The 20,444-nt window shown below is 41.7% G+C and overlaps 1 long non-coding RNA gene across 2 annotated transcripts in view; it reads left to right on the forward strand.

Moving 5' to 3' along the window:
* Nucleotides 1-20,444, forward strand: part of LOC111819604 (uncharacterized) — a 48,153-nt gene that overhangs the window by 15,617 nt on the left and 12,092 nt on the right. Inside the window, exons 3-4 of one of the 2 annotated variants that reach the window (XR_002823182.1) lie at nucleotides 797-878; nucleotides 13,957-14,046. This is a non-coding gene — a long non-coding RNA (uncharacterized LOC111819604). Of the gene's footprint in view, nucleotides 1-796; nucleotides 879-13,956; nucleotides 14,090-20,444 lie in introns of those variants that run through there. The other variant, XR_002823181.1, reaches the window with a different exon arrangement.

Here is a 20,444-nt window from a genome sequence, read left to right on the forward strand (position 1 = left end):
AGGAGAGAAAATGACATATATTTACAGAAGGTTACTTTCCCCATCTCCCTGCCAGAAGCTCAAGGGGACTTTTCTCCGATCTTCACAGTAAGAAACTGGTGGGGCTCCTGGATAAGACTTATGGAAGTGTAGCACTCTGCCTAAGCCTGGGCTGCCAGGAGATTTTGTCTCCTGAGCTAGTTCATGCTCAGCGTCCACCAATTAGTCAATTAACATTTAAGTGTTCATACTCCACGCTACGTCCAGCAGCTGGTCACGGTAGACTGGGTTTTTCTTTATCTACTGCATTATTCTTGGTAAAGTAGAGGGTCAGCAAAAAAGAGGAAGACCCTCAACAAGATGAATTGACACAGTGGCTGCAATAGTGGGCTCGAGCATAACAACGATTGTGAGGATGGCACAGGACCAGGCAATGTTTCGTTCTGTTGTACATGGGGTCGCTATGAGTCAGAACTGACTCGATGGCACCTACCAACAAAAACCACCTGTATCTCCAGGTTTGGGGTCAGGGGTTTGCCATGTGACCTCAATTCTATGATAAATCTAACAAGAGTTGTCAATTTTCAGTTTTCAGCTTTTTTTTTCTTTTGTTGTGAAGATGGGAATGGTGACTTTCAAGCTCTTCACATGTGACACCAGCCTGTGGAGATATTTTAAATCAGAATTAAGTATGAGGAACTATCAAGCAAGTAATAATATTGATGACGATGATAGTGATTATGTTGACGGTGATGATGATAGAAAACTCTGTAGTGCTTTGTGATTTAATTCTCACTTGTTCCTTTTCCTTTCCTAGGTCTTTTGTATGAAATGTGCTCTCACCAAAAATTTCAGAAACAGAAGATTGATGGCATGTACTGTTGAGTCTTTCTCTTAAGGTAAGTTTTCCTCCCATTAATCATTTTTAAATAGAACTTCAATTAAAATTCTATGTCTTTGATCGAAGCTAAAGAAACTCCTCAACTGGAAAAGACTGAGGACTCATGCGGCACTGGTTTTATTGGCATAATTGATCTACTGCTTCCCAATAAAACACTTTAACATTATATTTAGTCAAATCATATGCATTCAGGCCTTCTGCTTACCATTTATCTGAACATTAGCCTCAAGTTTTCTAATTATTTCTTTCAGGTAATCCTTTAGAAAGAAGCCCTGGTGGTGCAACTATTAAACACTCGGCTGCTAACTGAAAGGTTGTCGGTTTAAACCCACCCAGTGACTTCGCAGGAGAAAGACCTAGCGATCTGCTCCCATAGAGATGACAACCTAGAACACCCATGGGGCAGTTCTACTCTGTCACGTGGCACACCTAACAACAATCCTTTAGAACCAGATTCTCAGAGTGTGATTCCTAGAGGTCCCCAACGTCCTTTTAGTGGTTCCATGAAGTCAAAAACTATTTTCATGATACTACCAAGATGTTACTTGCCGTTTTCACTGCTTGACCTTTGTGCTGACGGTGCAAAACTAATGGTGCCGGTAACTGCTATCGCTTTTACACGAAGCAAAGAGTGGCAGCAACTACTGATGCCCTTCACATTCTATACCTCCAAGTACTTGCAGGAAAAAAGAAAATTCTAGTTTCCCTCAAAATGTTCTTGACGAAGCAGTGAAATTTGTTATTAGTATTTTTTTGAATCTTGATTACTAAAAGCACATTTTTTAAATATTCTATATGATAAAATGGGAAGTATACATAAAGCATTTCTGCATACCGAAATACATAGCTGTTGTTATGGATTGAATTGTGTCCCCCCAAAATATGTGTTGTAAATCCTAACCCCTATACCGGTGGTTATAATCCCATTTGGTAATGGTTTTCTTTGTTATGTTAATGTGGCAGTATTCGTGCAGGGTGTGCCTTACCTCAGTCTCTCACAGCTATAAAAGAGCAGGTTAGGCAAGGAAGCGCAAATGAGGGGAGATACGTGCCACGCCACATGAGATCTCCAAGGAACCAAGAAACAGAAGCTGAAAAGAGACAAGGACCTTCCCCAGGGGCAAATGACCTAATAAGCAAGGTAAACATGGGCTTACTTGTGCTTACTTACTAATCTATAATAAACAATCTCACATGGGTTTCACTACATCTTTGCTGAAACACATGTGAAATTGTTCACAAGTAAACCCATGCTTACCTTGCTTCCTGGGTCATCCGCCCCTGCCAGGGATTGTAAATTTGGAAAGAGGCTTTGATTCTGTAGAAAGGTGCTGTTGGGGTTGGAAGAGAGACAGATGCTGCCATACCTAGAAGCAGAATCTTTGATGTGGTGAAAAACAGATTAGGAATTAAGTACAAGTAAGCCTGTGCTTACCTTGTTTATTGGATAATCCACCCCTGATCCCCCAGAGCCAACAGAGAGAGAAAGCCTTCCCCTAGAGCTTGTGCCCTGAATTTGGGCTTCTAGTCTCCTAAACTAAGAGTAAACAAATCCGTTTGTGAAAACCACCCACCAGTGGTATTTCTGTTATAGCTGCACTAGAGAACTAAGACAGCTATCTTGTGAAAATACACTCACACAACTGAGTTGCAAAAAATACACAATTGTTCAAGTTGCGAGCTGAACTAGCTGCAAAAAAAAACCCCACAATTTTTACTTGAAAAATGATTGACAGACAAACTATGGTTATTCAAACTTTGGTATTTGGCAGACATTTTCTGAAAATCAGCAGTATATGTCTGCCATTTCAAGGACAGCAACTCATAATATTCGTTTCCAATGATAAAGTGCAAGACTTCACATGAAAATCAGAATTGTGAAAAACTTATATCTGCCACTGTGAGTTTGGTAGCTTCCCAATGCTCAATGACTTTTCTGATGAGATTGGTGCTCATATTAATAAATGTTAGTTTTTGATATTAAATAAAGAAATGTGTCAACATTTGGAAGCTCTACGTAACTGAGTGAACCAATATTTTCCCAAAATAGCCAGTGCATGATGTTACAAAATCAAGCATGGGTAAAAGATCTATTCCAAGTGAAGACAGACCAATGGCTTTTAATTTAACATATATGAAGAGTTCGATGATATGGTCTCAGATTCCACACGGCCACTAATTATTAAGAAACTATCACTTGTTGAATTTTGGTGTGGTATCAAAGAAGAAAGCCCACAATTATCTGAAAGATCTCCTAAAATACTCCTTTCTTTTCCACCTACATATTGGTGTGAGGCTGGATTTTCTTTATATATTTCAACCAAAACAACATATTCAAAGGATTGAGTGAGAATCCATTTGTCTTCTGTTAAGCTAGGCATTAAAGAGATTTGCAAAAAATGTAAAACAATGCCACTCTTCTCATTACTGTGTTTTGTTTTGGTTAATATAGGTATTTTTCATAAATATGCTATTTATGTTAACGTGTGTTTATTACTGCTGTTTTAAATTAATAAATAAAAAATATTTAAAAATTTCTCTTATAGTTTCTAATATGCTCTGTATTGATAGTTATCATCCACATAAATCAAAGCTCTTTTGAATTCTTAATAATTTTTTCATGAGGGTAAGGTCCTGAGATCAAAAATTTTGACAGCCTCTGCTGTAGACATCTGGCTTAAGTGCCCCTATCTCCATGCCTTATCATGAAGGAGGTACCATTCTGCAGTGCAAAGACCAGGGGGTTGGAGTCTACAGACCTGAGTCTGATCATGGCTCACCCGTTTACTAGCTCTGTGATCTCAACTAAGTGACTTAGCATTCCTGAGCTCTCAATCCCCTCACCTATAATACTAACTACTTCTCAGGATGTTGGAAAGCTTATATGAGTTGCCCCAGGTAAGGTGCCTAGCCCAGTGTCTAGAACATAATCAGGTGCCATTGAGTCAATTTCAACCCATGATGACCCCATGTGTGTTAGAATAGAACTGTGCTCCACAGGGTTTTCAATGACTGATTTTTTGGAAGTAGATCACCAGGCCTTTCTTCCAAGGTGCCTCTGAGTGGACTCGAACCACCAACCTTTCAGCTGGTAGTTAAAGACCTAACTGTTTCTGCCACCCAGGGACTCCATCTGGTATGTAGTAGCTTCCTTATATGTATTAGCTCCTTTATGTTTCCCTAGGTGCTTGGCATCCACCCTACCATCACATCAAATTATCTCTAAATCTCCCCCTTTTTCTCCCTTTCAATATTACAACAAAGAAATGCTTGCTTATTTTTTTCCTAATTAATGCCCTCCCTGGTGACAAAATCTTCCAGACAAAATAGCATTTACAGAGTGCTTACTATGTGCTAGGCATGGTTCTACTTCTTCATCTGTATCAATTCATTTAATCACCACAGCAACCCTTAGAGTTAGGAGCTATTAGTATCCTCATCTTATGTGTGAATAAGTCAAAGCAGGCAGTAACTAAAATCACGCAGCTAATAAGTGTTGGAACCAGGATTTGAACCTCGGCCATCCCCAGAGTCTGTGGGTTGAACTCCTACTCATGAGGCCAAAGACTATATAACCACTCCTAAGGGGTTCTGTACAGGACCCCACTGGCTCCCGTTTAATATATGACTAAAAGAAAACCAACAGGTCAGCAGTTTGAGTCCACCAGCCGCTCCTTGGAAACCCTATGATACAGTTCTACTCTGTCCTATAGGGTGGCTATGAGTTGTCATTGACTTGATGACAACGGGTTTTGTTTTTTTTTTAAGGTAGAAAAACAACAACAAGCGAACATTTGATTTTGAGTCAATTCCAGATCATGACAAACCCACGTGTTTCAGGGTGGAAGGGCCCTCCACAGGCTAATTTTTTGGAAGGAGATCCCCAGGCCTTTATTCCAAGGCATCTATGGGTGGACTTGAACCTCCTCTCTTTCAGTTAGCAGCCAAGTGCTTTAATTGTTGGTACCACCTGAAGTCCGCTCATTTTAGAAATTACAGCAGTGTCTGCTCTCCCCTTGCCTCAGTCACTCCATTGCAAACAGGCGCAAATGTGGTTAGTTAAATGGTGCAGACCCAACCAACTCACGCCTGTTCATCTAAATGGTAGAAGAACCATTTGTGACTGGAGTCCCTTAAACGTAATCAGATAATTGCCTCTGGCAGATAAATGGAAACGATTGAACATTTTCCTTCCAAACAATTGTGTTTTAACCAGTTGATTGGACCAAGCCCTCAACATCCATTGTCACCAGCCGGGCTATGCTGACCATCTCTAAACCGCCAGGTTCGGAGAGACTGGAAAGTTGGTATTTTTGCTTATAGCTGCCTTTCGGTACCCATGGACACTGGAGCTTTTTTTTTTTTTTTTTTAACATAATTACATAAATGTTCTGACACACATTGTGCATATACTAAAGCAGTAATTTCAAAACACAATTTAATTTTCAGAACAGACGCTACGCAACTGCCAGAAGAATCTGAACGTGCGTTGTTTGGGGTCATGAGAACACTTCTCTTAATTTTTTTTTCTAACCTAGGTGTTCAATGACTGTCTCTGTGTGTGTCAGCTTCTGTGTCTAATCGAGTTGATTCACATCACCAAATAGTTCTCTCCTCTAAGAGAGAATGTTTATCGGTTTCCCCAAGCTCATTGAAAAGATTAGCTTCTGAGAACATTAAAGCTGAAAGGCCACTGAGGGGCCATCTGGTGTACCCCTCTAATTTTACACGTGGGGAAATACCAGTAAACAGTTCACAGTAGGGAGTGGAGGCAGGGATCTAGACTGTGGGAACAATGATATTTCTCTTTGTATTTCTAAATTTCCTTATCAACTCTGGTGACCCAGTTTCTTTGGAATTCTTTTTCTCCACTATGCGTTTTCTTTCAACTCTGTCCCTTTCTCTCAGCCATGGTGTCAACCAAAACATGGGACACATCTGTCCCTTTCATTCTCCAAAAGATCCACTCACACGGTGCCATCACCGGGAGCAGACTGTCACTGGGGATAAGTGAGAGCAAGGGCACTGGGATATGGCACTCATAGCCACACGGCAGGAGGCCCCAGGGGACAGAAATGGTTAAGCATGAGGTTACTAACTGAAAGGTTGGTGGTTAGAATTCACCCAGAGGCACCTCAGAAGAAAGGCCTGATGATCTGCTTCCGAAAGTTCACAGCCATGAAAACCCTATGGAGCTCAGTTCTACTCTGTAACACATGGGGTCACCATGAGTCAAAGTCGACTTGATGACAACTGGTTTGTCTGTTTGTTTTGGTTTTAACCATAGGGCAGGTGAATTAATATTCTTTTCACTTCTAAAAAAGTCTGGCAACTTATATCCCCATCTCCCACCATCTTCTCTTTTCCCACCTTTTCAATCCATCTCCCCAGCCTCCCTCCTGGCTGCTTTCTCTTAGCTCCACAATGCCTTTTTGAGGCGAGAATTGTTTACGCTGTCTCTGTGTTGTTCCTGCTAACCCATCCCCATAAGGCCTTTCTTTCTGTTAGCTTCAGATTTTCAGTGTATTTTGCTAAATAAAAACAGTTCTTCCTTAGGGGGAACAATAAAATATTTGCCGGCAATAAAATAATAATTTTTTTATCCCTTTGTAGCATACCTGAAATATATTTTGAACAACTAGGAGGAAGTACTTAATTCTACCAGGGGTGATCACGGAAGGTGACGTTTGCTTTGGGGAATGGAGCAGGCAAGATTTGGGGAGAAGCATAGCAGCTGAACAGAGCCACAAGGAGGTGAATACGGAACAAGTGGCAAAATGTAAGGAGTAGAATTTGGCTGAGGTTCATAGGGCTGGTGGGAGATGAAGATAGGCAGAAAGATGCAGGGCAGATAGCAAAGGGTCTTTTATTCCACGGGAAAGGATTTCAATGGGCAGCCCCTGGGAGCAGGATCTAATATTCTGGTTCTTTATCCTCTCTCCCAGTCATGCCACCAGTATTTCCAATACCAGCAGGGTCACCCATGGTAGACAGGTTTCAGTAGAGCTTCCAGACTAAGACAGACAAGGAAGAAAGGCCTGGAAATCTACTTAGCCAATGAAAACCCTATGGGTCACCACGGAATATTATTGGATACAGTGCTGGAAGATCAGTCCCCTAGGTTGGAAGGCAACAATGGACTCAAGCACGTCAGTGATCATGAGGATGGTGGGGACCTTGCGGTATTTTGTTCTGTTGTACATAGAGTTGCCGTGAGTCGAAGCCAGCTCCTTGGCAACTAACAACAACAACAGTCATACCCACTCTCCATTCTCTCCGGTACTCCCTGAATCCAAGCTGCTGTATTTTTTGCCTGGGCTATTACGTTATTCTCAGGTACAGAAACAAGGAAGAATATGGTGCCTCAGCAAAATGGACATTTAACTCAGGTGATTAGAGTGAAAAAGAATAAAAATGTATGGAGGAGTGGTGGGAGGTGAGCTTAAGAGATAAGCATGGGCCAAGATGATTTCTAAGTCTACTTTGCCGTCCACTCAACTTTCATTTAGATCCCAGCTAATGGTCCACCCAAATGGACCTACTGAGCTTCAACGAGGAGCGCTATCACCATTGCAACCTGCCTTCCTACTTCCCTTTGGGGGTAAAAATGAGCAAATTGCAATTCTAGCAAAGTTTCAGCATAGCATAAAGTTTATTACAAAAATGAATATCAAAATAACCATATTTTATTGATAGAGATAAAGAGAAGCTGGTGGAGGTGCTCTACGCTCTTGACGACTGGTTGTAACAGTGTTTAGCGATTCCAGACCACCTGCGAGAACGTGGAAATAGCCTCATTACATGTAAACACACAATAGTAGTAGTTATTAAAATTTGATTCTCTTTGTACTGTGCTCAAACAAAAGGGGAAGCAGAGAAGCCAAGGGACATTTTTTATGAATGTGGAATCAGAGAACAATTAGATGTGAAAAGAAACTGTAGAGTTTGAAAATTCTTGTTGAAATATCTGAAATTTTTACTAGAAAATCTAATGTGTCCCATAGATAAAACTAGCTTTTAACATCACCTCAATCACCCAGAGCTGGCAGTATCCTGTGGAAGGAAGTCCTAAGACACTGAAATCAGCAGATTGCATTTGGAAGTGCTCTCTGCCACGCCTTGCCACGTTGCTATACTGATTGAATGAGATGTGTCTGTGAAAGTTCAGAATAGCTACTAAAAAAAGAACCCATTGCCACTGAGTCGATTCTGACTCATAGCGACCCTATAGGTCAGAGCAGAACTGCTCCATAGGGTTTCCAAGGCTGTAATCTTTACGCGAACAGACTGCCACGTCTTCCTCCTTCAGAGCCGCTGGTGGGGTCGAACAGCTGACCTTCCACTGCACTGCCAGGGCTCCTTGGTATCTACTAGGCCCTCAGTCAATAGTAGTGTCCTCAGGGACATCACTGGGAGGTGTGGGAGGTGCGGACAGCACCAGCTGACACCGTCAGAGGGGGTGAGACCCAAATGACTGTCTATAAAATTGTAGTGCAGTGTTTCAGCAGAAATATACTATTTTCTACAAAACTATCTCTGTAGTTAGTTATAATAAACAAAAAAACTTCTCGTTTAAGTCCAGCTTATATGTATCAATATACCTACAAGGCGAAAACTCTATGCAAATTTACTTTTTGAACCTTCTAATGCGCTCGGGCGGAGCTGTCATTATTACCCAATTACGGGGACACTCGGACTCTGGCGGTTTCTTCTGCGCCCGCTACAAGCACGCGCTGCTGTTTTCCTTGCTGCCAGTGTTTTTATAGTCACGGACTTTGTCAAATTTTCTGGTGTTTTAGCCACAATATTGTGGTCATTAGCATGCTGTGGGGGGTGGCGCCAATCCTAGTGATGCCACCGAGTGTCCTGGCCCTGGAAGGAGAAAGGACTCTCCTACCTCCATTGGCATTTTATTTTTACAAGTTCTGTTTTGATTCTTTCCTGCTCTGACTATGGTTACATAAAATATAACAGTTTGCTGGCTCCCTAGCATCTAGCCTCTGCCAGCCACTATATACAATGTCTTTTTTTTTTTTTTTCCTTTTTCACGTACATCCAGTTTTTATGCAGTAGGAATTACACAGCATCAGCTATGTGTATTTTTTGCCAAATATTTGAAAGTACATTTAATCAAACCTCTACTAGTTTACAGGAAATATAGGGAATAAAGACACATATTATATCACACTATGGGGACGCAGTTAGCAAAATCTAGAATATAGGCAAATCTATAGTACGAACAACTTTGTTTTTACTACACATAAAAGTAAAGAAAAAAATAAAAATAGAGTGAGAATTGTTGTTGTTAGGTGCCGTCGAGTCGGTTCTGACTTACAGCGACTTTGGTCCACAACAGAATGAAACACGGCCCAATCCTACACCATCCTTATAATCGTGAGAATCCCTACACACTGAAGGAGGCTTAAAAGATGTAGCAACAAACTGAGTTCTGTGGGATTCTTTGAATCCTGATTCAAAGATGTTTCAAGGAGATTTTTCATTTGAACACTTATTTGGATATTTAATTATAAACACACACACACACGCATGCATATTTTTTTCTCATACACAGAACTATCTTACAAAATGGATATTTTCATCCCCATTTTACAGATAAGGAAAAAGCCTCAACTTTTGAGTGAGCGTTCAGGGCTACAAAATTGATGAGCTGAAGAGCCAGTATTTGGTTTAGGTTTTGTTTCTCCAAAGCTAGCCCTCTTCTCATTTCACCTTCCTGTTTCCTGCCATCAACTTTCCCGGTGGGATTTGAGAGCCAGTTAGTGTTAAAAACTTTAACTGCTTTCCTGGGCTTGAGCAGCAAAAAGGCAGCCAACACTCTGAATCACATGAGCTTGGGTCTTGTAGTTGAAGCACGTTTACCACTCACTCATTCGCTTTTGAAATTCTTTTGATTACAAGCAGTCCTTGTTTTGCACATGCAAGCCGAGGCCATGAAAACAATCTTCATAATCAATGGGAAAATAATGATAGTTTGTGACCTGTAAATATATTTGTTGAAATATTAAAATCCTCCACTATCAGTTACAGATGTATAAGGAATTGAAAACAGTACAACTAATATTTCAGTATACTCTTATTTAAAACATTAGAAACATTGAGAATGAAACCCATTTCTTTGTAAAAAAAACATATCAAGAATAGCATGAACGGTGCTTGCTTTCTTCTTCTCATTGTAAAACTTATAACATGGAGTGAGCGTCTTTTCTATGCCTTGTCAAATTGTCGCACTCCTTCTAAGTTTGGACCAGCTGCCAACATAGCATCCTTTGTGCCTTCAATGTCATGAAATATCTCTGAGAATTCCTTAAATGTGAAGTGTTTTTGCTGGCTTAATTTTATCTGCGACATCTTCACCCTTTGCATCACAAGCACTTTCCTCATTTATGTAGGTAAGTTCGTCTTCACTAAGTTCCTCTGTTTGTATCTGAAGTCCCTTGAACACCAGCAGTGCCAACATTCCCACGGGCAACTATGTCTTCTGTAATTCTACTTGTTCGATTCGAATTTCACTTGCAGTGCTATCACTTTTAGTCTCTTTGCTGGCCATCTCTGTTGGCCAATTCCAACACACGGTTGTGTTTTGATTATCCTTTTTTGTAAAATGTCATGTGAGTTTATTACCAGGGGACAAGGAGGCAACACAACTACATGCTTTGCTGTCTGTGCCTGACCTGAATAACAGATGCACAGAGACAATCATGGATAGATTTTGGAAGAAGTGATGTGATTGGCCACTGATCATGATGCACATTTTTATTTATGGACTAATTTATAAACTGAAGACATTTCAGTGACGCTTGTACTTCAGGCAATTATTAATATATGATGGTCACTGAAATTTAAACCAAGTTGTTGGAGAACTGCTGCTATTTAACTAAACCATGACAACTGAATTGTGTGTATATTGGGAGTGTTCAAAGAAAAGGCTGCCTGTATATAATGATTACTCATTAAAGAAAGAGCAACCGGGGTACTCTGAGGTGGACTCCACTTCTTGCCATATGCATTACTTTTCACAGTCGTATCTCTGACCACAGAGACAGTATAGAGTGATGCAGTGGCGTCACTAGGGTTGGTGTCACCCGGTGGGGTTTCTCATGGTGTCACCACCCCCCTGCCTAAGGTGGGCAGGGCCAGACCCCAAAGCCCCCCCGTGGGAGGTGTGGCTCCAGTCCTCCCCGCCAGCTCCCCACAACTGCTCCCCTCTCCCACTGGCTAACGTGGAGATCTTTCTCTCTGCCCAATGGTGAGCACCACAGCCCAGTGGCCCTCATTCTGACTGGTGGATGATGAAGTGGGGGAGGGGGATGATGAGTTACCGCACTGGGTAACAGATGACGCCAACCCTAGTGATGCCACTGCCTTGGTGGCCCCTCCCCCAGCAGCAACACCACAAACCTAGGGGTCATTTTAGTGTCACCCCCTCTGATAGAGTTGGCAGGTGCAGTCTGCACCCACCACACCCCCTTGGTGCGATGGTTTAAATGGACCCTGGAGTTGGATTGCTGGGTTAACAGACTGACTCTTCCTTTCTGGAGTGCCTTTTCTTTTCCTCTGTACCTCCACTTTCTTACCTGCTAAAATTGTAATAATAGTAGACCCTGTCTTTTAAAGTTTTGTGAGCATTGAATGAAAGAATCCACGTAAAGCCCTCAGAACATACCAATCAGAGAGTATATCTTTTCCTCTTGAATGATATTAATATCCATGGTCCAAAAAAAACAAAAACAAAAACCAAACCTACTGCAGTAGAGTCAATTCTGACTCTTAACAATCCTATAGGACAGAGTAGAACCGCCCCATAGGGTTTCCAAGGCTGTAAATCTTTACAGAGCAGACTGTCACATCTTTCTCCACTGGAGCAGCTGGTAGGTTTAAACAACTGACCTTTCAGTTAGCAGCAGAGTGCTGTAACTCCTGCGCCACCAGGGCTCCTTATTATCTGTGTTAGAAAGTTCTACAAAGCTATTTATTTGATAAATACCACACTTTACAGAAATAACACAGACCGTCTATGTTTGTTTGCTAACCACGCCCTCACCCCATGAGGTATTTTCATAAGCGTGCTATGCTTTCTTTCTTTCTTTTTTTTTTTTTTTAACAGCAACATGTAAAAAAATTGGCATAGCAGCACTTAGGAAAATACTTCATGCAGGGAGGGTGCAGTTAACAAACAAATGTAGAAGGGACGCATTATTTGAGTAAAAATATGGTATTTATTAATGGTCTACTACATACCAGGTAAGGAGTCCTGGTGGCACAATGGTTAAGAATTCGGCTGCTAATCAAAAGGTCAGTGGTTTGAACCCACTAGCCACTCTGTGGAAGAAAAGACCCGGCGATCTGCCTCTGTAAAGATCACAGCCTAGGAAACCCTATAGGGACGTTCTACACTGTCTGACAGGGTCACTGTAAGGCGGAATAGACTCTGCGGCTTACAATAGTAACAACGTGTACTACGTGCTGGGAATACAATGGTGGAACTTACACTCTAGCGGGGAGTATAAGTGGTAAACATGTAAGCTAATGACAAATATTAATTGCCAATCGTGTTAACTGCTTTTAAGAATGAGTTTGCACAACAACTAATTGCAGAAAAGGAAAAAGTGAATTTCCTTTTCCCCAGAGCTTAGCATGCCCCCGCTGCGTGTGAAAGAGACAACCTCAGTCTGTCTCAACAAACAGCTTTAAATCTGCTTCTTGAAGAATCATTTCCGTGATGCTGGATTTGCCCATTTCCTGAAGTCAAAGGAAAAAAAAACCGCCTTCACTAATATTTGCTTACTCCTGATAACAGGGTTAAATTTAAATGACAGCTACCTCAGTACCGGTGGGAGTTATTATCATCTTTTAGAGATGAGTTTGTTTGACTGTATCATCCCAGACTTTCTTTATGATAAATAAGTGCAGGTATTTACTCATATAAATATTTTAGGAAGAAATACAAGGAGCCTGGAAAAGAATGCTTGAAAAGGAGTTTAAGTCCAGATTCTCCTCCTACAGATACTTAAATTCAGCCTTCTTGCTCTTTAAACAGAAGAAGGAAATTAAAAAAAAAAAAAAAAAAGCACACTTCTGAAAATACCCCAGCAGTGCAACCTCTCCAGATTTGAAGTGTCTTCTAAAGAGGACCTAAAAGGCCCACCAGAGGCTGTTAAAATGTTGCCGTGTGCCAGGGAGTCATTCCAACTCGCAGCGACCATACAGGGCAGAGTAGAATGGCCTGCAGTGGTTAAAGCCTTGACTGCTAACCGAAAGGTCAGTGGTTCGAAACCACAAGCAGCCTGCAGGAGAAAGATGTGGCAGTCTGCTTCTGTAAAGATTTACAGCCTTGGAAACCCTATGGGGTCGCTGTGAGTTGGAATCGACTAGATGGCAGTGAGTTTGCTTTGGTTTGGAATCTTTATGGGCGCAGATCATCAGATCTTTTCTCCTGCAGAGCCGCTGGGTGGGTCCAAACCCCTAACCTTTCTGTTAGCAGCCAGCGAAGAATAGCTGCCCTCTTTTTAAACTGTGGCGCGGGAGGGGGCATCTCACCATCACTGTACTGCAGGCCTGTGTTGTGATGGAACGTGGGAGGAAGCATTCACAATGAATATCTTGGTATTTTGAAAAACCTTAATTATGATAAAAGTGGTATTTTGACAATTCTTTCAACAGCGTAGGAAAAGAGGCTTGGTGCTCAAATGACTTAATTGCTTGATTATTCTAAAGGTTCTCTGTAAGTGGAGAAGGTCTTCTCCCAGTGAGCAGAGAGCCTGGGCATTCAGGGAAATGAGGCAATTCTGAGTCCCACAAAGCAGATTAGCCACGATGGCGTGTGTTCACAAAAGGAACTACGGTGGTCAAACTGCCTCGTAGTCAGTGTAAACTTTATGCTTCCAAATTCTCCCCTGCTTCAGAATAGATGGAGTACAGGGCTTGCTGTCGGCAGAACAAATGGTAATCATTCCAGCTGCGTCCTCTCGTACATCGCCCACTTGTTCATTTAGAGAAACGAGAACAGAGGAGACAAACTGCAGTTAAAAAGTAAGTGTCCTCTCTCACTTCCCCAGGTGGACATCTTCGTGCAGAGCCGTCCGGAGGATGTGTGCTGTCCTAAGGGGAGTTATACTGCAAGCCTCGATTTCTTTGTTTGGAAAATGGTAGTACAATCATCTTCATAGAAATCAATTTTTAAATGGCACTTTACAACACTATCCTGTAGGGTCGCTATGAGTTGGAATCAACTCGATGGCAACGGGTTTGGTTTGCTTTTTAACACTGGGGCCCTGGTGGTGCAGTGGTTAAGAGCTCGGCTACTAACCAAAAGGTCAGCAGTTCGAATCAACCAGCTGCTCCTTGGAAACCCTACGGGGCAGTTCTACTCTCTCCTATAGGTTCACTATGAGTTGGAATCAACTCAATGGCAACAGGTTTGTTTTTGTTTTGTTTTGCTTTTTTAGCATGACTATGAGTTTGCAGTGAGTTCTGTGAGTCATCCTAGTGAATTATCCAAGCTGGGGGTAGTTGGGGGAAGCACTGAATTGGTAGCCAGCTGGTCTGAGACGAGGGTGGTCCTAAAAGAAAAAAACCAAGTTCGTCACTGTCAAGTCGATTCCGACTCATAGCAACCATATAGGACAGAGTAGAACTGCCCCATAGGGACCCCCAGATGTGTGGCTGGAGTCTGAAATGAGAGCCGTTTTGTGGAAAACTGTTCGCTCAGACTGGACCGTTTTCCCTAACTCATTGCACTGTACATATTAGAAAATTTAAAATCGAGTCTCAGACCTCACCAGTCTGACAGTTCATTATTAGGTACTTCTGCTAAAGGGACAACCGTACTGATCTGCTCAGTCTATAGGTGCCAGCTGACCACCATGTCGTTGGACCCTTTCGGAGATCTTTATTTTCATCTTACCACCCATCTTCTCTGAGTCTAGACTGTCTCCTCAAATCTCTTTTCTTCTTGAGCAGCCAAGAGAAAACAGAATATTCTTATTACATAATTATAGAATAATTTTGCTCCTTTTGTCTCTATCTTTCCATTTCTGACTACCCACTGTGCCACCAGGACCCCATTATAGTCATAGTCATGTTTGTTTAGACAAAAGGGAACACATTAGAACCAGGCATAGGGTGAAGTCTGAGAGGGGTTCAAAGGCAGAGCTCCCAGTTGTCCTCTCCTTGTGGAGACCTGGACGGCGTTACCTTCCCTGCCGAAGATGTGGGACAATATGGATAAAGCGTTGCCAGCCAGGGAAGCACACGGAGCCTTTGGTGTCCAGGGCTGTCCACATGGCTGACCATTAGTCTCTAGAGCCTCCCAGCAGTCAGACTATGTCTTCAGTCTCCAGTTCCTCCTGAGATTGGAACAAAATTGGAATGTTACAAAGGCCTCAATCATAAATCACTTTGTTAAACTGTCCAGTGACCAAGGCCCCCAGACAAAGACAATCCTAACAGGCATGACATTCCAGGGGCCTAGAGATCACCTCCCTGTAGCCAACGGCAAAGACCAGGCCTCTCTTTCCAAACAAAAAAAAACACTTGTTGCTATTGAGTTGATTCCTTATAGATCATGTTATAACTTCCCCATAGGGTTTCCAAGGCTGTAATCTTTACGGGAGCAGATTACCACATCTTTCTCCTATGGAGTGGCTGGTGGGTTTGAACCACCAACCTTTCAGTTAGCACTTAGTGCTTAACCTCTGCACATTCAGGGCTGTCTTTAGGAAAGGTTAATTCTTCACTCCACATACAGTAATTTTCTTCCACTGTACATGAATTCATTCAACAAATTTTTATTAAGGTCCTGTTCTGTGCCAAGCATTGTTGTAGCCATTGGCATTCCCCTAAGCCTTCAGAGAAACTGGTGTGGTATTTGGAAGAGTAAGCCGAACACAGTGCCCTGTGTGTTCCTGTTTTGGAACATAGCAGTCCAGAAACTAGTTAGGACAGTGTGGCAAGATAGTGACAAGATGGCCAGAAACTATAAACGAGTAGCTAGAAGCAGGAGCCTAGAAAGAGAGAGTTGGAAGTTTTGATTTAAGATTAAGCCAAGAAGGGCGACTTGGCAAAATTTGGTAGGATACTATGGCCTTCTTAGGTGGTGAGAAGAGCCAGCCTTGATACGAGGCAATATTGTTGCTGTTGCTAGTTGCTGCGGAGTTGGCTCTGACTCATGGTGATCAGATGGATAACAGAAGAAATGGTGCCCAGTCCTGTGCCATCCCCATTGCCTTTGATACGTTTGAGTCCATTGTTGTGGCTCTTGTGTCAATCCATCTCATTGAGGGTTTTACTCATTTTTGCTGACCCTCTACTTTACCAAATATGATGTCCTTTTCTAGCAATTGATCTTTCCTGATGACATGTCCAAAGTAAGCAGGACGAAGTCTTGCTATCCTAGCTTCTAAGGAGCGTTATGGTTGTATTTCTTCTAAGACTCTTCACGGTTCCACATTTCTGAAGCATGGTGTATTAGTTACTTAGGGTTGATGTAACAACATACCATAAATCGGGTGGCTTATAAGAACAAACATTTATTGTCTCACAGTTCTAGAGGCTAAGGTCTAAAATCAGGGTGTTGGCTGTGCTGATTCCTTCTGAGGGCTCTGAGGGACAATCTGTTCCATGTCCCTCTCCTAGTTTCTGGTGCTTGCAGGTACTCCTTGGCATTCCTTGGCTTGTAAAAGCATCACTCCAAATCTCTGCCTCTATCTTCACATGGTTGTCTTCCTTATGTTTATCTCTCCATCTCTTCTCTGTGGTAAGGATGTCACTCAGAACAGATTAGTACACACCCTACTCCAGTAAGACCTCATGTTAACTGAAAACATAATCAAAGATCGTACTTCCAAACAAAGCCACACTCACAGGTACTGGGGGGCTGGAACTTCAACATATCTTTTAGGGGGACACAATTCAATCTAAAACAACTGGTTTCCAAACAAAAATCAGAGGAAAAAAAAAAAGAGTTCAATGAGGGGAATTAGGAGAAGTCATGATAGTTCCTAAGAATTCCCATCCTTCTATTCTCAAAGTCCACTGGAAAGTAGGATAGATCTTCTTTTATTGACCTTCTCTGTTTCCAATATCCTCCTGGCACCTTTTGTCATGTAAGAGGTTATCTTGGGCAGAAGATATTTCTCCAAATCTTTCCTTTGCCTGACCAACCTAAGAGAATATCTGTGCTGTGCTCTTTTTGCTTGCTTTCTTAATCTGGGTTCTCTAGAGGAACAAAACCAGTGACATATAGAGAGAGAGAGAGAGAGAGAGAAAGAGAGAGATTTCAAGGAAATGGCTCACACAATTGTGGAGGCCCGCAAGTTCCAAGTCCATGGGTCAGGTGGCAGGCTGGAGACCTCTGCTGGCTCTTGGCATTGCGGGAGCTGAAGAACCCAAAATCTGTATGTCAGGCAGCAGGGCTGAGACTTCTGCAGGCTTACGTCCCAGGAAGCAGAGGTCAGGTGATGAGATGAGTGTATGGCTGAGAGAGAGCTTTGCCAGAACACCCATTTATATACTGGAGCCAGGCCACATCCCCAGGGAAATGCCCCCTTCAACTGATCACATCATCTCACAACATGGAAAGTGATTACATTTTATTATATTATGGAAGAGCAATGTCTGCCAAACCACTGAGAATCACAGCCTAGCCAAGATGACACATAATGTTAACCATCACACTTGCCCTGGTCAGCAAGGTGTTGCCTGGTGTTCACTGTGCTTCTGCAATGGCTGCATTTCCTAATGACAGGCTTAACGCAGAGACATGGGCAGAACCATGACTGAGGAGTAGACTGAGAGCCTGGGGGAACACGGAAAGATTGAGAATCACTGACCTAATAGACAAGGATCCTACAGACTTTAGGCATGTCTTGGAGCAATACAGCCAGTCCCTGGAAACAGAATTAGAGCCCGGATTTAAGCAGTGTAACACATGTCTGTTCAGTTTCTGTTTTGCAGTGCTTAAAAATCCCATTTACACTACGAGGCCAAGAAAAAGCCCATTATTACTTAAAGCAATAGGCCTCATTCACCAAGGCAATACAATCTTTCCCATTATAAATGGAGCTACAGCTGTCTTTGGGCCGCTACCAAAAATTTTCTAAGAAACATCCATAACATAAATGAGATTTTCTAATTGTTTAAGCACAAGGATTTTCCAGCATTCTAAAGAAATTGATTCCTCTCAGTTTAAATACGAAAATGTGTCTTTCTTTTTAAGTCATAAAACAGTGACAGTAACAGAAGTACTACATCAAACACAAAAAAGAATTTCTTCCATTAAATAATTTCCAGAGATTTTCATTTTCTTAAAGACCACAAAAAAGAAATAATACAAAATTTAGCTGACTGGGGAAATCTCTAATTTCTGCTCCTTTATGTCGTCATTGTTTCTTCATTTTTTTGCCCTAAAAAAGGCACACACACACGCACAAAAAAAAGAAACAGTGAAGTTCTGCAAAGTAAAATAAGGTTACCATGAAGAAACGTATAGAAAGTTGCTAACCTTCTGCATTTAGTTGATTTTACTTGATTGTTATTATATTTGTAAACGCAAGATGAGTCACATCAACTTGAGGATACCATAGGATTTAATTTCAAATAGGAACAATTTTTTGTTTCTTTGATTTTTAAATTTGGCCTTACTTTTTATAATCACGTATTTCAAAATTGGTTAAATAATGCACAAAAATGGTTAGTGTATGATTTGCACGGGAAACTTAAGAAGTGACCAAAGTTGTATCTGGAGCTCCACCTGACATCTTCCATTAGCCTTTGCTCTCTCTCCTTTAAACGAGATAGCTGCTAGCAATTTAAACAGAAAACGGACATCACCTTGCATTGATGGTGCTCTTAATTAGTGTTTCCTACAAATCAATAAGGAAAAGCAAATAAATTTTAGAAATGTGCAAGGATGTGAACATGCAGTTCACAGAAGGAAAGCTGATGGTCAATAAACGCGTGAGGATGTGTTCAACCTCACTTACAAAGAGAGAACCAAAAAAAAACTCAATGGCTTCAACTGGATTCTGACTCAGAGTAGAGCTGCCTCATAGGGTGTCCAAGGAGCAGCTGGTGGATTCGAACTTCTGACCTCTTGGTTAGCAGCAGAGCTCTTAACCACTGGGCAACCAGGACTCCATAAAGAGAGAAAGGAAGATTAAAACAGCAATAGGATGCTATTTCATACCTGTCCAACAGATTGCCAAAAAATCAGAAGTCTGACCAAACTCTCAGTGCTTGTGGGATTATGAATCAGCGTGCGTATTTCAAAGGCGAGTTTACCATCATCAAGAAAAGCTGGAATGAACAAATCTCTCCTGGAAGAAGTCCAGCCAGAATGCTCCTTAGAGGTGAGAATGGCAAGACTTCCTCCCACTTACTTTAGACGTGTTATCAGGAGGCACTCGTGTCTGTTAGTTTGTCATACCGTGGTGGCTTGCATGTTGCTGTGATGTTGGAAGCTAAGCCACCACTATTTCAAATACCAGCAGGGTCACCCACAGTGGACAGGTTTCAGCAGAGCTTCCAGACTAAGACAGACTAGGAAGAAGGACATAGCAGTCTACTTCTGAAAACATTCAACAGTGAAAACCTTAGGAATAGCAGCAGAACATTGTCTAAGATAGTGCTGGAAGATGAGCCCCTCAGGTTGGAAGGCACTCAAAATACGACGGGGGAAGAGTTGCCTCCGCAAAGTAGAGTCGACCTTAACAACCTGGGTGGAGTAAAGCTTTCTGGGCCTTCGTTTGCTGATGTGTCATGACTCAAAATGAGAAGAAGCAGCTGTAAACATCCATTAATAATCTGAATGTGGAATGTATAAAGTATGAATCTAGGAAAGTTGGAAGTCATCAAAAATGAAATGGAAGGCTTAAAGATCAATATCCTAGGCATTATTAAGCTGAAATGGACTGGTATTGGTCATTTTGAATAGCAATCATACGGTCTACTATGCCAGCAATGAGAAATGGAAGAGGAATGTCATTCCATTCATTGTTAAAAAGAACATTTCAAGATCTATCGTGAAGTACAACACTGTCAGAGATAGGATAATATCCACATGCCTACAAGGAAGACCACTTAATACAAATATTATTCAAATTTACCCACCAACCACTAATGTCAAAGATGAGGAAATTGAAGACTTTTACCAACTTCTGAAGTCTGAAATTGATCGAACATGTGATCAGGATGCATTGATAATCACTGTTGATTGGAATGCAAAAGTTGGAAACAAAGAAGAACTAGTAGTTGGAAAATATGGCCTTGGTGATAGGATGCCAAAGATCACATGACAGAATTTTGCAAGATCAACAGCTTATTCATTGCAAAAGCCTTTTTCAGCAACACAAATGGCAACTATGTACCTGGACCTCACCAGAGGGAAAACACAGGAATCAAATCAACTACATCTGTGGAAAGAGACGATAGAAAAACTCAACATCATCAGTCAGAGCAAGACTGGCACCGACTGAGGAACAGACCATTAACTGCTCATATGCAAGCTTAAGTTGAAGCAGAAGAAAATTAAAACAAGTCCATGAGA

This window comes from Trichechus manatus, unplaced genomic scaffold, assembly GCF_000243295.1.
Source record: "Trichechus manatus latirostris isolate Lorelei unplaced genomic scaffold, TriManLat1.0 scaffold00013, whole genome shotgun sequence".
Taxonomy (NCBI): domain Eukaryota; kingdom Metazoa; phylum Chordata; class Mammalia; order Sirenia; family Trichechidae; genus Trichechus; species Trichechus manatus.